Source organism: Tupaia chinensis, unplaced genomic scaffold (assembly GCF_000334495.1).
Source record: "Tupaia chinensis unplaced genomic scaffold, TupChi_1.0 Scaffold143584_1, whole genome shotgun sequence".
NCBI classification, from domain to species: domain Eukaryota; kingdom Metazoa; phylum Chordata; class Mammalia; order Scandentia; family Tupaiidae; genus Tupaia; species Tupaia belangeri.
The window spans coordinates 2,595,377-2,611,288 of record NW_006203430.1 but is presented as its reverse complement, the minus strand read 5'-3'; the positions used below and the strand labels follow the sequence as shown (position 1 = coordinate 2,611,288).

Sequence of the window (15,912 nt, the reverse complement as noted above, 5' to 3'; positions counted from 1 at the left end):
CACACACACACACACACACACACACACACACTCTGCTTCTCATTCCCTCTTATGGAAGAAATACTAAGCAAAAAGAAGGAAAAGGGAAGTTTAACTTAGGGCTTTCCTTGAGATGGAACCAACAACTTTCATTGAGTTTTAATTTTGAAAATGGATTTGAGACTGTAGAAATGGAATGGGGAACAGATCATGCTGCGTCAAACCCTGGCTTGACACAGTTTGGGTCTAGGCATAGACATGTCTGACTAGCACACAGTAGCAGCCAGGCAAATCTAACAGAGGGTAAACTTTGAAATCATAAATAGATCATTATTCTCTTTCGCATCTCTCCTATGTATAAATCATCATCTTTCATTCAAAGGAAAGGGAATTGGCTAACATCCAAGTATAAATCTAGTTTGTCTCTATTCCTAGAACTGATGTCTACTAAGCACAAAGGACAGTGATTAATTAGAGGAGCTTCTGTTTAGTAAGACTTAGAACCCAATTATTACCTTAATTTAAGACATTGATATTAGGCAAGTTCTTTGTCTTGGTGTATGATTGCTAGGTAAACACGCGTTCCCACCAGTAGGGTGCTCGCACTTGAATATGGCTCCCTTTGCAGAACTGCATTTTCTCCTCTGCTGTGATGGTATCTCTACCACATAAATGGCCGGATTCTTTTGGAGGAAGTGAATATACCTGGCTAAAATGGTTCTTTGATTCATATAGCTTTGGGTTATTGATAAGTCAGTAGCAAAACCATCTGTATTTCTGAGATGATCTTGTATATTTAAATAGCTATTTAAATATACAAGATCATCTCAGAAATACAGATGGTTTTGCTACTGACTTATCAATAACCCAAAGCTATATGAATCAAAGAACCATTTTAGCCAGGTATATTCACTTCCTCCAAAAGAATCCGGCCATTTATGTGGTAGAGATACCATCACAGCAGAGGAGAAAATGCAGTTCTGCAAAGGGAGCCATATTCAAGTGCGAGCACCCTACTGGTGGGAACGCGTGTTTACCTAGCAATCATACACCAAGACAAAGAACTTGCCTAATATCAATGTCTTAAATTAAGGTAATAATTGGGTTCTAAGTCTTACTAAACAGAAGCTCCTCTAATTAATCACTGTCCTTTGTGCTTAGTAGACATCAGTTCTAGGAATAGAGACAAACTAGATTTATACTTGGATGTTAGCCAATTCCCTTTCCTTTGAATGAAAGATGATGATTTATACATAGGAGAGATGCGAAAGAGAATAATGATCTATTTATGATTTCAAAGTTTACCCTCTGTTAGATTTGCCTGGCTGCTACTGTGTGCTAGTCAGACATGTCTATGCCTAGACCCAAACTGTGTCAAGCCAGGGTTTGACGCAGAATTTGTTCCCCATTCCATTTCTACAGTCTCAAATCCATTTTCAAAATTAAAACTCAATGAAAGTTGTTGGTTCCATCTCAAGGAAAGCCCTAAGTTAAACTTCCCTTTTCCTTCTTTTTGCTTAGTATTTCTTCCATAAGAGGGAATGAGAAGCAGAGTGTGTGTGTGTGTGTGTGTGTGTGAGAGAGAGAGAGAGAGACAGACAGACAGACAGACAGACAAGCACTCCCAAAAGAGTCTTCATGCCATAATCCACCCGCAGTATCAGCTGGCCCAGATCAGGGCACTTGTGGGTGCCTAGCATGCTCAAGGAGGTCCTGGGAGATGATGAATCTAAGATTTTTTCCTATGTAGATCCGGTTGTATTACATCTGTGGCACAGCCTGGCCCAACCCTTCTCTTTCTTTTCCAGGTACATAATTCCATATTACTATGCTGAAAACATTCTAGAACTTTGACAGCCACCTAAAACAGATATATAAACCTTCTAGCTAAAATGCTTTCTACCCTCCCCCCCCCATTTTTTTTTTTCTTGAGAGAGGTTTTTGCTATAGGGAGCATGTACTTGCCAGAGAGATTGAGAGACAGAAATCAAGAAATTATACCCCCCTGCCCAGTGGAGATGGCCCCATCATAATCCCTTCTCCTCCATTCTCCTCTCAGGATTTTGGGCATGCACACACATGCACCCAGTGTGAGCTTCAAGCCGCCAGGTCCAGGACTCGAACTGCAGTTGACCATGTGTGAATCCAGCACCTTAATCAATATGACACTTGCCCCCCCCCACACTTATAAAATGAGAGATGGAAGAGCAAAAATATGAGACTTATTCTGAATTCCCCAGGGCGTTCATTTCCAGGCTCATGTTGCTCAAAGGAGATGTAGGAGGCAACATGTCTTCATATTTGCAGCCCTCACTCGGGGGATTCCAGAGCCAGGCCCTCTCGGCCTTCCCTTCTCACAGGAGAGCTCAGACATGTAGAAGCAAGATGAACAAGTACACCCTCTGATGACTATGAGAAAAGAAATAGGAGAAAGGCTTACATCGGATTTATGGTTCAAGGGTACAAAGGAACCGGCCCCTCACGTAGCAGCTGATGTCTTTCTTTTCTGCCCTCTGAGCTGAACCATTCAGTTCACCTGCTATTTTCAAAGTCTAATATCTAATCCTGCCATAAGGTGGCTATGGAGGAGGGAATTCTCCCACAGTGGGCCAAACTTTCCCTGCTACATCTTATATGAAACACCTAAATTAGATACTATTACAAAGTAAGATTTATTAGTTACTTTCAGCATCTCTAGATATGTCATACTGTTTTCTCAATATAAAGTAAGTCTTTCTCTTTAAATTAAGGTAATCTAAAATCATACCAAGTTAAAATACATGCTATACGCTTGAAGGCTTTAGTGGCTTCAGTATGAATGTTTAATATTATAGTTTATAGCTGTAGATATTTAACTAATGAAAACAATAATGGATATGATTTTAACCACTCAAAATTTTAGAGAGCAAATGGTTCCTATAGCAACTGAAGACAATCCGCTTTGTACATTCCTGGTATCTTCTATGATGGTAAGTGATGTTAAATTTATGCTTTAATATATATGGTATAAAATACCCAAGTTAAGTGTGCCAAGGGAACCATAATTTTACTTCTGTTCAAGTCATTTTGTGGCTTTTACACATAATAACAAAATTGTTCTTATATACAGATGTGATTTCTTTCCTCATAACCTATAAATGAAGCTACCAGCTGCCAGGTAAGGCTGGCCACCTGTATACACTTATTAACACAAATGCCAAGGCCACAATGCACACACATGAATATAATTCCAATTTTAAATTGTGATACAAGCTATCATTTAACTTATGTCAGGATATATATGAGTCCATGAGGAGATGTCTAGGTCTTTGTACTGTCTAGGAGGCATTAGTTAAGGACATTTATTCTGGACATAGACAGACTGGGTTCAAATCCCAGCTCTTGTTACTATCAATGCACCACTGGAAAAGACCACAGAATCATCCTGAGCTTCTATTTCTTCTTCTATGGACAATCTTATAATTAAATTCTCATTAGGATCAATGAAAAAAACTGACCGTTACCTAGCAGATTACCTAGTACAGAGCAGTGCTCAATCAAGGTAGGTGTAATTATTTTGTTTCAAACACATAATGCTGAAGTCAGTAATGTAAATACTATTTACACAATTTAGATTTATTCAGAAGCCAAATTTTATAGGTTAGAAAAACTGTTCTTAGAGAATCATTTTAATTTATTACACTCTTGTAATTTTCCTTTTTCTTTAAAAAATAAAAATGGTCTGGGGCCAGCAGGTGGTATGGTAGTTAAGATGCTGGACTCTCACATGGTCAAACATAGTTTAAGTCCCAGATTCAGAAGCCTGAAACACGTCAGGCACATATGTATGCATGCCCAAAATCCTGAGAAGAGAGTGGAGAAGGGTTTGTGGTGTGGCCCTTGGGGGTGATTTCTCACTTTCTGTTTTCCTGTCCCTCCAGTGAATGCATGTACCCTATAGCAAAAATCTTTACCTGCCCTCTACCTCCCCCCCCCAAAAAAAAGTCTAAGATCTGAATTTAGAAATGTGAGAAATTTATTACACTGGTGAGAAATACTTTTTACACAATTGAGTAGCTCGTATTCACTTAAGTGGAATTATGTGTCAAACTATCAAATCAATCCAACAGCTAAAAAAAGTTTCTAAAAAGTGCTATTTTTTCAAGAAAATGCAACTCTCAAAATAAAGAGCTCATATTGAGTTGCATTCTTTACAAAAAGTGGAGAGGGGCACAGTCATGGTTGTACGGGCTATATATGCCCCTGTGTAATGCTAAAGCCCTATGGGAAGGCCTGTGCTTCAGACCCCTGGTTGACCTCAAGAAACCATCATCCTGCTGACTGGAAGGTACAGGGGAGGGGTGATGGTGATCATGGTGTGGTAAGACTCTATGAAGGATATGTCCCTCTCCCAGCTTTCTCTTTCTCTTCCTGTTATGAAAGGAAAAAAGAAAAAAAGAGGGGACCAGCAGTTAGCGTAATGGCGATGTTGCTGAACTCCCATGTAGCTGACTGTGGTTCGAGTCTTGGACCCGGTGGCTTAAACTCATGCCGGGCACGTATACATGTGTGCCCAAGATCCTGAGAGGAGAACGGAGAAGGGATTTCAGCGTGGCCATCCCCCCTGGGGGGGAGGGTGATTTCGGGTGATTTCTTGCTTTTTGTCTCTGTCTTTCTGGTGTGCACATGCCCTATAGCAAAAACCTCTCCAAAAAAGAAAAAAGAAAAAAGAAAAAAAACTTTAAAAAGTAGATGGAGTAGGTTTCATTCATCTACTAGTTTAACAGAGGTATTGGCACGGTACAACTCAAATGATTACCCTTATTAAAGGTCTATTTCTATTACCTTTATTTTTTTATATTTTATCACAAGTTCTTTTATATGTTCAATCACATTTTTTAGCTTGCAAAGTGAATATTCCAACTTGTGTACATTTCTCCCCAGTCCAGTTGATAATACTATAAAGTTTATGTTCAACAGATAATACCCCATTTCTTTGTCCCATTAATGCTATTCCTCTCTACTTTTCTCCTTAATGTCCTTCCTCAGACTCTATTCCTGCACCCACCCTCTTCCCACCCTATATCTGGTATTTACAACCATTTACTGTGTTTCTATATCCTTTAGTCATTCAATTTTGGTCATAGAGTGCGGACACTCAGTATATATTAAGTAGAGACATACAATGCTTCTCCTTCATAGCCTGGCTTTCTTCACTCAGCAGTAAGTCTTCCATATTCATCTACTTTCTGTCAAAAACCAGGGTCTTATTGATTTTTATGGCTGAGTAGTATTCCATAGAGTATATGTGCCACAGTTTTTCAATCCATTCATCTGTTTGTGGGCATTTGGGTTGGTTCCATGTCTTAGCAACTGTGAATAGTGCCACAATAAACATTGATGTGCAAGCACTTTTCTGATTAAGAATTTTTCTGTCCTTTGGGTAGAAGGAGTGGGATTATTGGATCATATGGAAGTTCTATTTGTAGATTTTTGAGGAATCTCCAGATTGTTCTCCACAGTGGCTGGACCAATTTACATTCTTACCAGCAGTGTAAGAGAGTTCCCCTTTCATCAACCCCCTGCTAGCATTTATCATTTTTCTTTTTTTTAATCTTAGTCATTCTGACTGGGGGGGGGGTAAGTGGTATCTCATGGTTGTTTTGATCTGCATTTCCCTTACAATGAACGATGTTGAGCATTTTTTTCATATGCCTTTTGGCTATATGTCATTCTTAGAGAGTAGTTTTTTCAACTCATTCTCAGTCTTTTAATAGGGTTCATCATCTTTTTTTCAGGACAGCTGCTTGAGTTCCTGTATTCTGGCTATTAGCCCTTTATCTGACACATAGTTTACAAAAATATTTTCCCATTCTGAGGTCTATAGATTCACACTAATTACTGTATCTTTTGCCATGCAAAAACTTCCTAGTCTGATGTAATCCTACTTGTCTATTTTGGGGATTATTGTCTGTGCTTTTGGGGTCTTATTTAGGAAGTCTTTGCCTACCCCAATGTGTCCCAGAGTTTCCCTGGCTACTATGGAAAGTGTTTTTGTTGTTGTTGTTGCTGCTGTTGTTTTTTAAATGAGGGAATTAGAGAAAGAAGTTTTGTAACAGAAAATTTAAAACTCAAGGGAAAGGGTATATTACATGAAGGTTTAGACAAGGTATTACATAGACCATATTTGTTTTTAAAATTACTGTAACATACACCTAATTTTATTAATCAGTTTTTGTGACTCTATGTGATATTTGCTGTACATTCTATAAAAGTGTAAGACATATTACCATGTTTTATATATTGTTCTTCTCATCAAAGACCATTCATCAGTAAGCCCCATGCATTGGTAGGTATTCACTGAGAATTTGCTATGTGACAATTATTATTTTAGGTGCTGGATTGCACCAGTGTTTTTAATGGTATACTTCAAAGTAACGTCAACCAATCTCCTTTTCCAGTTCTATGAATTGAGGCATATCATAAAATCATTTTAAAAGGTCATTCTGGTGGCTTTCTCGTAATAGATGCAAAGCTCTGTTTGAAAAAAAGTAAAACTCTCAATTATACTGTGCTATGCAAGATTCTAAAGTTAAAACAAATATTTTCACAGTAAGTCTGAGAAACACTAACATTATATGAAATGCAAGGTCATTCAGTGAAGAAAAATGTCCACGTGTCAAAATTCACTACTTTTTTTTTTTTTAGAGATTTTTGCTATAGAGTGCATGCACACACCAAAACAGAGAGACAGAGAGAGAGAGAGAGAGAGACAGAAAGACAGAAAGCAAGAAATCAGTCCCCGGGGGGTGGGGGGATGGCCACACTGCAATCCCTTCTTCCCCTTTCTCCTCTCAGGATTTTAGGCATGCAAGCACATGTGCCCAGTGTTAGTTTCAAGGCACCATGTCTGGGACTCAAACCATGGTCTGCCATGTGGGAGTCCAGTAGCATAACCACTACACCATCTGCTGGTCCCAAAATTCACTAACTTGTAAAAAACCAAAAATATCTAAACATAAATATAAATATATACATATATGTGTGTATATGTATGTATATGTATAAATAAATAAAATTAACTTTCATTAATAGAGTTATATATAATAAATAGAAAATGGAGGAGGGAAAGAATAAGAAAGAACTCAAGGGGAAAAAGAAAGAAGCAAAACATTTAACAGACACAAAAATGGAAAATAATCTGTTGATGATAATGTGTATGATACTATCTTTGACTAGATTAATACCTGGTGTATTTTGGCTAGGAAAATTCATTTTGCATGGGATAATAATAAACAGTGATTGAATGTATAATAAATTAAATTAATAAAAAGATTTAAAATAGAAAAAAACCTATATATATGAGTGTCTACCTTTTGGAGGCTTCTGTTCTCTCATTAATAAAATTAAGAATTTAATTTGAAGATTGTCCCAAATTCAGAGGTTACATAATTTTTTAACTGTAAAAAATAAGCCAAGTAAAAATGGGAGGGATCTTTGAGCTCTGTCGAGAGAAAATGGCTCTTTTTCAGGTTTCCTTTGCCAGCTGCTATTCACTCAACATGCACACATCAATCCCTGGCCTGATCAAAGTTCCCATTCATACACTGCTAAAAAGGCATCTCTACTGCCTCCCTGCTTTCTACCATTTGTCCTGGGGTTGAACCTATTTATTTTCCACCCACTCTGGGTGTGATGTGGTAACTAAGTAAGAAGAATAAGGAATGGTGCAATTTCTGCAACTATCTGAAATGAATTCAAAAGCAGAATTTGCAAAAATTCCCAAACAAGATCAGATGCAGAAGAAGAGGGTTGGGTGGCCACATGGAACAGACCATGTACAAGTCATCTGCGGATGTACTAACATCAACACTAGCTGGCTTTGGGGGGGTCACCTTCATTTACTGAAAAGCTAAAATAGGCATTTAAATACGAATTTCTGAGAGAAATAAGCAAATATAGGAAAATGAGATTTGAATTCTAAGGAAGAACAACAGTAGTTGAATATAATTATTTATGGGTTAAAGGGTCAATGACTACAATATAAAATATGCAACTCAGAACTTGCCCAGCAGCAAACAAAAGTACAAAAAGGCATAGACCCAGATTTGGTGGTAAGACAGTAGTGCAAGCACTGCTCTGGCTGCTAGAAACCACATGGCCAACTGTGGTGAATCTCTAGTTGACCTGATGCATTACAGGCGTGGACATGGGCAACCACAATCTAGACTGGCTGGGGACCTTGGGGAAAGGGATCACAGTATGATGAAATTCTTTCAAGGGTGTCCCTCTCTGGTCTCTCTCCCTTGCCTTTTTCATGAAAGAAAAAAAAAATAAAACTTTTAAAAAAGGTTTAAAAGTAAGGGCCAACAGGTGGTAGCATAGATAAGGAGGTGGATTCCACATGGCCAACTCCATGGTTTGAGTCCTGGAACTTGCAGCCTTAAAAATCATGCTAGGTGACTGTGCATGTATGCCCAGAATTCGAAGAGGAGAATGAAGGAGAAGGGATAGTGGTGTAGCCATCCCCGGCAGGGAGTGGTTTCTGAATTTCTCTCTGACTCTCTCTGTCTCTCTGTCTCTCTCTCTCGCTCTCACTTTTTCTGGAGGGCGTATGTGCCCTATGCAAAAAAATCTAAAATAAATAAATAAATAAAAATATACAAAAAGTAAAAAGATAACCCAAAATTCCACTTTTATTTCTACATATATACATATGTATATATGTACGTATGTATGTGTGTGTATGTATATACATGTGTATATGTGCATGTGGGAGGGGAATGTGTATATATATGTAGAAATAAGAGAAAGTGTAATTTTGAATTAGCTTGTGTACATATATACACACACATACATATATACATATATACACACACATACATATATACATATATACACACACATACATATATACATATATACACACACACACATATACACATATATACACATACATACATATATACATATATACACACACATACATATATACATATATAGTATGAGATACTATTAAATAAGTGACTGGAAAGCTGCTAACCACAAGAAATATGGCAATATTTTAGGTACTTGATTTTCACAAATACATTCAATGTTATCATCTCCCAAGGGTACACTCCATGTTTATGCGTATCGATTGTAATATCTGATAGCATACAGCAAGCATCTTCAAGAACTTCACTGCATATCAGTTTTGTACAGCATGAAAATAGTTCTCAGATGCTGACTTTCTCCTGCAGATTGTCTGGAAAGGATTTTAAGGATGTTGAAGTTGTAATGAGTTTTATCATGTTGTTCTGTATTCTAGAAAAACTGAACCCTCATTGGCAATAATCTGTGTGGCCCACAGATGAAATGGAGAATCTATAAGCAGATGAAATATATCTGTTAATCATAAACATTTATTCATCAGTATCATAATCAGATGTATTTGTGTAACACTTTTTTTTTTGGAGAGGTTTTCGCTACAGGGCGCATGCGCTCGCCAGACAGACAGAGAGAGACATAGAGACAGAAAGCGAGAAATCACCCCCCAGGGGGGAAGGTCACGCCGCAATCCCCTCTCCTCCATTCTCCTCTCGGGATCTTGGGCACGGACGCACACGCGCCCAGCGTGAGTTTAAGCCACCAGGTTCAGTACTCGAACCACAGTCGACTACGTGGGGAGTCCCGCGACATAGTCATTACGCTAACTGCTGGTTCCCTATTTGTGTAGCACTTTTATGAAAGATTCTGCAGGAATTATATTTAATCTCTATTTTTTAAAATAAGAAAACCTTGGCATTTTTCATAGGAGTGGATCAATATGCATATATAATACATGGTCAGGATGACTTTCACGTTAAGCACATATGTTGGTCACATCCAAGTTCTTCTAACACAGTGTTAAGTGCACACTGCCTATTCCTCTTCCACCCAGAATCGAGAAGATAGCACAGGATAGTATGACTAATCAGCGGGGAAGTAAAAGTAAAAGCAAGATTTTACTATTTTCAACCATGACATCTACCGTTGTAACCCAGGACAATCTTCAACTCAAGCTCCTCATTGACAAAATAAACAGATATAAGACCATGAGGTATAACCATGAAACTATGCAAACTGCCAAAGGTAGAGTTGAGATACAAGTAACATAGAATCAAAAATTATTGTATATGGGGCTAGACAGTGGTGTGGCTGAACACCATGGGAAATGCCCTGTGTTCAGGTCTTGAGGCTTTCCTCAACACGCCAGGCATGTGTGCCTGTGATCCAGGAGAGCTGAGACTAGGGGTGGTGCTTGTGGTGTGAAGACTCTGTTGGCCTGTCTCTCTGTCTCTGTCTTCCCTTTTTCATGGAAAAAAATTATTGCATGTTAAAAAATGATTGAATGTGACTATACAAAATATTGATGTTCCCTATAAAGATGTATTATTAACTTCTAAATCTTAACTTAGTCTTGGGAAGATTCAAACTATAGAAGAACCTAAAGGTTTTTTTTCTCATTTAGTGTTCTGCCTGGATCTCAGAATTATTTTAAGGACCCAGGTGAGTTAATATGTAGAAAAATGTTATGAAACTATTCCAGCATTAGAGCATTACACCTCTGGATTACAGAGGTCTAGTCCATGATTACAGGTTTGCTTTTCCCCACAACATCTTTAGAATGGCCTGAGGCAAAGCCCAGGATGCCAGGCAGGGAGGGAATGAGTCTATGAAAACTTCATCTGCTAGAAATCCTCATCACCACCAGGAACTGCTTTCTAAAATACAGATTAATAGAAACCATCCTTGCAAGCGAAGGACACTGTCTTATTTCATTAGCTATTAACAAAATAAACATCTCGCAACAAGATGCCTGCCCAACCAAGGGAAATAAATTATTGAACAGTAAAATTATTCTAACATCATAAAGATTCACAAACCAAACAGCATCCTGAGTCCAGGACAAACTAAGTTTCACTAAAAAATTCAAAGTCACAATAGTTCTGTCTTGAACATCCTCTTCTCGACGTGACCATGTAGAAATCTGAAGAGCAGTAGGCAATCACTGATGACAACAAGGACAGGAGAAGCCATTCACAGTGACACAGCAGTGGCACAACTGGACCCAGGTGGGAAGGTCCTGGGTTCACATGCCAAAGCATCGCTGAATATGTGAGGCACACCCACAGGTAGGTAATCTGGGCTGGCTGGGAAGGGATCACGGCATGAAGATACCGCCGTATTGTGACTCTCTCTGACTTAGCTCTCTTGGAAGAAATAATAAGCTTAAAAATATTTTTTTTTTAAATAAGAAGGACAAGGAAAGTCTGTGTAACAGAATAGAAAGACATTAATGGATCTAACATGAAACTATAAATAAAACCCAATAGTACCAAAAGAGATTCTAACACATGGAAAATTCGACATGAAAATCATAGTGATACAGATACAAGTTGCATGTTAATGTCTTTTTTTCCTGATTTGGGGCATGTGTGTGTTTTGGTTCACACTAATGATTTTCCACCTTGGGTACACTAAAATCACCTGAGCAGCCTTTAATAAAACACTACATACTGGGCCCCAAGCCAAGCCAATTAAATCAGAATCTGGGAATAGATTAGAAACTTTTGAGAGCTACCACAGCTGGTTCTATAGTGGATTTAGGACTAAGAACTCAGCATTTAGCAACTGCCCCCCAACCCACCCTTGGCTTTCTTTCCTTTTCTTTCTTTCTTTCATTTTTTTTTTTTTTTGTGGGGGGAGGATGTTTTTACCTTAGGGCATATGCACTTGCCTGGGAGAGAGAGACAAAGACAGTGGGAGGGAAAGTGAGAAATCACACTTCAGTGGGGATGGCCATGCAACAATCCCTTCTTCTCCCAAGATCTTCGCATGTACACATATGTACCTGGTGTGAGTTTTTTGCTTCTGTTTTTGTTGTTGTTTTGTTTGTTTTAAGAGAGATTTTTGCTACAGGGTGCATGCAATCATTGGAGGGACAGAGAGAGACAAAAAGTAAGAAATCACTCTCCCTGGAGGGATGGCCATGCCACGATCCCTTCTCCTTCATTCTCCTTTTGGGATTTTGGCATGCATGCACACACACCTGGCATGAGTTCTAAGCTGCCAGGTCTGGGACTCAAACTCCCACGTGATTGGCCATGTGGGAGTCAGCAACGTAACTGCTATGTTATCTGTTGGTCTTCCCCCTCCTTGCTTTCAATATAGTATGTAGCTTTCCCCCTACAGTGTGACAAATTCTCTTTAAAGCAAACTCTCCTACTATAATAGGAAGTCATTAAAGATTCTCAACTCCAAATCAGACCTCCAGTTTAAGCAGGAGTGTCCTAAGCCCAGGGCATTCACAAAAAACAAAAAATAAATAAATTGCATCCTCGATATGCCTATTAATTCTTGGGAATATGTAAGTAAGATAACTATGTTGTGGCAAGTGTTTAGGCTTTGTATTGTATTTTGTCAATAATATTAACGCAATAATAGGAGCAAAAAATTTTTTGTCTGAAAACTTAAGATTTCTAGAGATAAAGATGAAAGGACTACACAGTTTATTTCTGAAAAGGTGGTTAACACTTTGTAGAAAATGTCAATTAAAAAAACGCCTGTCTTGGGGCCAGAAGGTGGCATGGTAGTTAAGGTGCTGGATTGCCACATGGTCGACCGTGGTTCAAGTCCTGGACCTGGTGGCTTGAAACTCACACTGGGCACATGTGCATGCATGCCAAAAACCCTGAGAGGAGAATGGAGAAGAAGGGATTGGGATAAGACCATCCCTCCGGGCGGGGGCGGGAACAATTTCTCACTCTTTCTCTCTGGTGAGTGCATGTTCCCTATAGGGAAGAAAAAAGTCTGTCTCATCTGTAATTACTACAGATAGCCAATGTTGATTATAGTTAATGCCAAACAACCACTAACTGAAAAAGTAATTCTGAACCTCTAACATCAAGAATTTGGGCCTGGCTATAGTAGTTGCCAATTGAGGCAGGATAGTGACACAGACAGACCCCACATAATACACTTGTACACACACCACAGACACACAAAATATAAAGAAAAGGCAAACAAATAAATAAATAACAGAATTTAAAACAAGGGCCAGTCATGATATTACACTAGTAAAGACACAATGTGCTCCACAGATCAAAGCCATATGGGAGGCCCAAGTTCAATGTCTGGCCCACCCTAAAAACCAGGCATGGTGGCACATGCTTGTTGTTGTCCTATGTACTAGGGAGCCTGATGGAGGAGAACTACAACAGAGAGATACCTCATTTAATATATACACTATACCTGACTACTTCTTCTTTGTTCACATTTATTAATAGTATACACACGCGTGCACACACACACACACACACACGTATACATACACACACACACACATATATATGTACACATACACATACAGACCTTATATATACACACACATGCACTTTTTTTTAAGTTAGAAATTTAAAACAACTTGGAAGTGGTACAAAACATAATATAATATTGAATACATACAACAGTATTCACATGTTTCAAAAGGCACTGGAAGTAGGAAGCACGAAACTTTGAGGGACAAAAAAAAAAAAGTCGTATTTGGAACATACAATTTTAGTCCTCTGTACAATTCTTCCTTCCTGTCTAGGGAAGTCTCTAATAGCCAGCAGTGTGTTAAAAAAGGGTGACACCAGGTAGGAGGGTAGTAGTCCTGTGTGGGGGACCCAGACCAACTTAATAAGCCTCCTTTCCAGAATGTCCTTCTATGTGAGAATCCATGGTCGATTACTCTTAGCATAGTACATTGGATTGTCTCCCATTTTCCCCATAAAGGAAGGAATAAAAATGACCATTTATTTAAGTTGTGAAAATTAAAAGGGTATTGGACATAAAGAATGTCACACACCTGTGACATGTCACAGTCCTTACTACACTGCAGGAGAGGTATGAGAGGAGGTGGACAGGTGAATGACAGAGGAAAAGTCAACTTGCGTGAGAAGTGGAAGCCAACGTGCCATATAATCATATACATGGTATAGGGGCTGTAAGAAGAAACTTAGCTAAGCTTAGCAGCAAACTGAAAATAAAAAAAGCAAAAAAGAAATATTAAACCCACACAATAAAACAAGAAAAAAAGGGGAAAGAAAAATTAACAGTCAAGATGAGGAATGAGCAGCCTATAGATTAATGCTTAGTAGGGAAACAAGAAGTCTAAATTTAAAGATATAGGTGGCATTTTGGTTGAAGGGGGTACGTAATTTGAATCACATTGTCAGAATTCCTGAGACCATGGATATATCCACAAACCTATTTGCCATGCAAATTGCACATGGTAGAATTTTAAAAAGACTATAAGACAAGTCAAACAAATTATGATTACACTAAAAAATTTATACTCTGATTACTTTTAGTAAAATTTAAAGATATAGGTGGCATTTTGGTTGAAGGGGGTACGTAATTTGAATCACATTGTCAGAATTCCTGAGACCATGGATATATCCACAAACCTATTTGCCATGCAAATTGCACATGGTAGAATTTTAAAAAGACTATAAGACAAGTCAAACAAATTATGATTACACTAAAAAATTTATACTCTGATTACTTTTAGTAAAAGATGTCTTCTTAATTTCTATGTTTAGATGTACTGCTTGACAATTTGAATCACAAAAGGAATATAAATGTGTGTGCATGTGTGTGTGTGTGTGTGTGTATGTGTGTGTGTGTGTTTCATTCTTTGAATCTTTCTCAAGAGAGAGTAGGGGAGAGGTATTACTATATTTTGTATTTTAACATACAGCTCTAAATTAGACAACTAGATCTTCCAAACAAGATAGTTAAGCAAATGCAAAGGGAAAAATTAGAAATTCAAAAAGGGGTGTACAGGGGGGACATAATGGCATAATGGCTATGTCACTGGACTCCCAAGTAGTTGACCGCGGTTTGAGTCCCAGACCCGGTGATTTAAACTCATGCCGGGTGCGTGTGTGTGTGTACCCAAGATCCCGAGAGGAGAATGGAGAAGGGATTGCAGCGTGGCCATTCCCTCTGGAGGGTGATTTCTTGCTTTCTATCTCTCTGTCTCTCTCTGTCTGCCTGGTGAGCGCACGTGCCCTATAGCAAAAACCTCTCCAAAACAAGGAAAAAAAAAAAGGGGGGTGTACAGGGGCCAGATGTTGTTGTGATGATAACAACTTGATGCTCTTTGAGGCTAACCTGCATGACAAGGTTCTAGGTTTACAACTGGAGACCTTTCTGACTTCACTGGGCACACGTGTACCCATAATCTGGGGCTAAGGCTGGGGACTGATCACGGCATGAAGACCCTTTTGAGTGTGCTGTGTGTGTACATGTATGTACATGTATGTCTCTGTCTCCTTCTTGCTCATAAAAGAAAGAAATTAATTGGAACTAGCAGATGGTGTAATGGTTCTATTGTTGGACTTTTATGTAGACAACCATGGTTCAAATTCCAGACCCAGCAACTAAAAACTTATGCCAGGCATACGTGCATGCATGCCCAAAATCCCAAGAGAAGAATGGAGGAGAAGGGATTGTGGCATGATCATCTTCTCTGGGGGTGGAATTTCTTGCTTTCTGTCTCTCTGTCTGTCTCCGTCTCTCTGCCAAGTCTTGCTGTGCTATTGCAAAAAAAAAAAAAAAAAAAAAAAACACTAAAAGAAAAAGAGATATAAATTAATTAACTTAAAAAAAATGTGTGGGGACCAGCAGTTGAAGTAATGAGTATGTCGCTGGACTCCCATGTAATGTACTGTGTGGTTTGAGTCTCGGACCCGGTGGCTTAAACTCATGATGGGTGCGTATGCGTCCATGCCTAAGATCCAGAGAGGAGAATAGAGAAGAAGGGATTGTGGTGTGGCCATCCCCCCTGGGAGGTGATTTCTTGCTTTCTGTCTCTCTGTGTGATGTAGCTTATCTACAAAGTATAGTAATCTGGTCACTACTAATAAAGAAGCCAAGATTTAC

General features: G+C 38.7%; 1 protein-coding gene across 4 annotated transcripts in view; it reads right to left on the bottom strand.

Moving 5' to 3' along the window:
- Window positions 1-15,912, bottom strand: part of PTPRM (protein tyrosine phosphatase receptor type M) — a 732,676-nt gene that overhangs the window by 547,856 nt on the left and 168,908 nt on the right. The window lies entirely within an intron of this gene.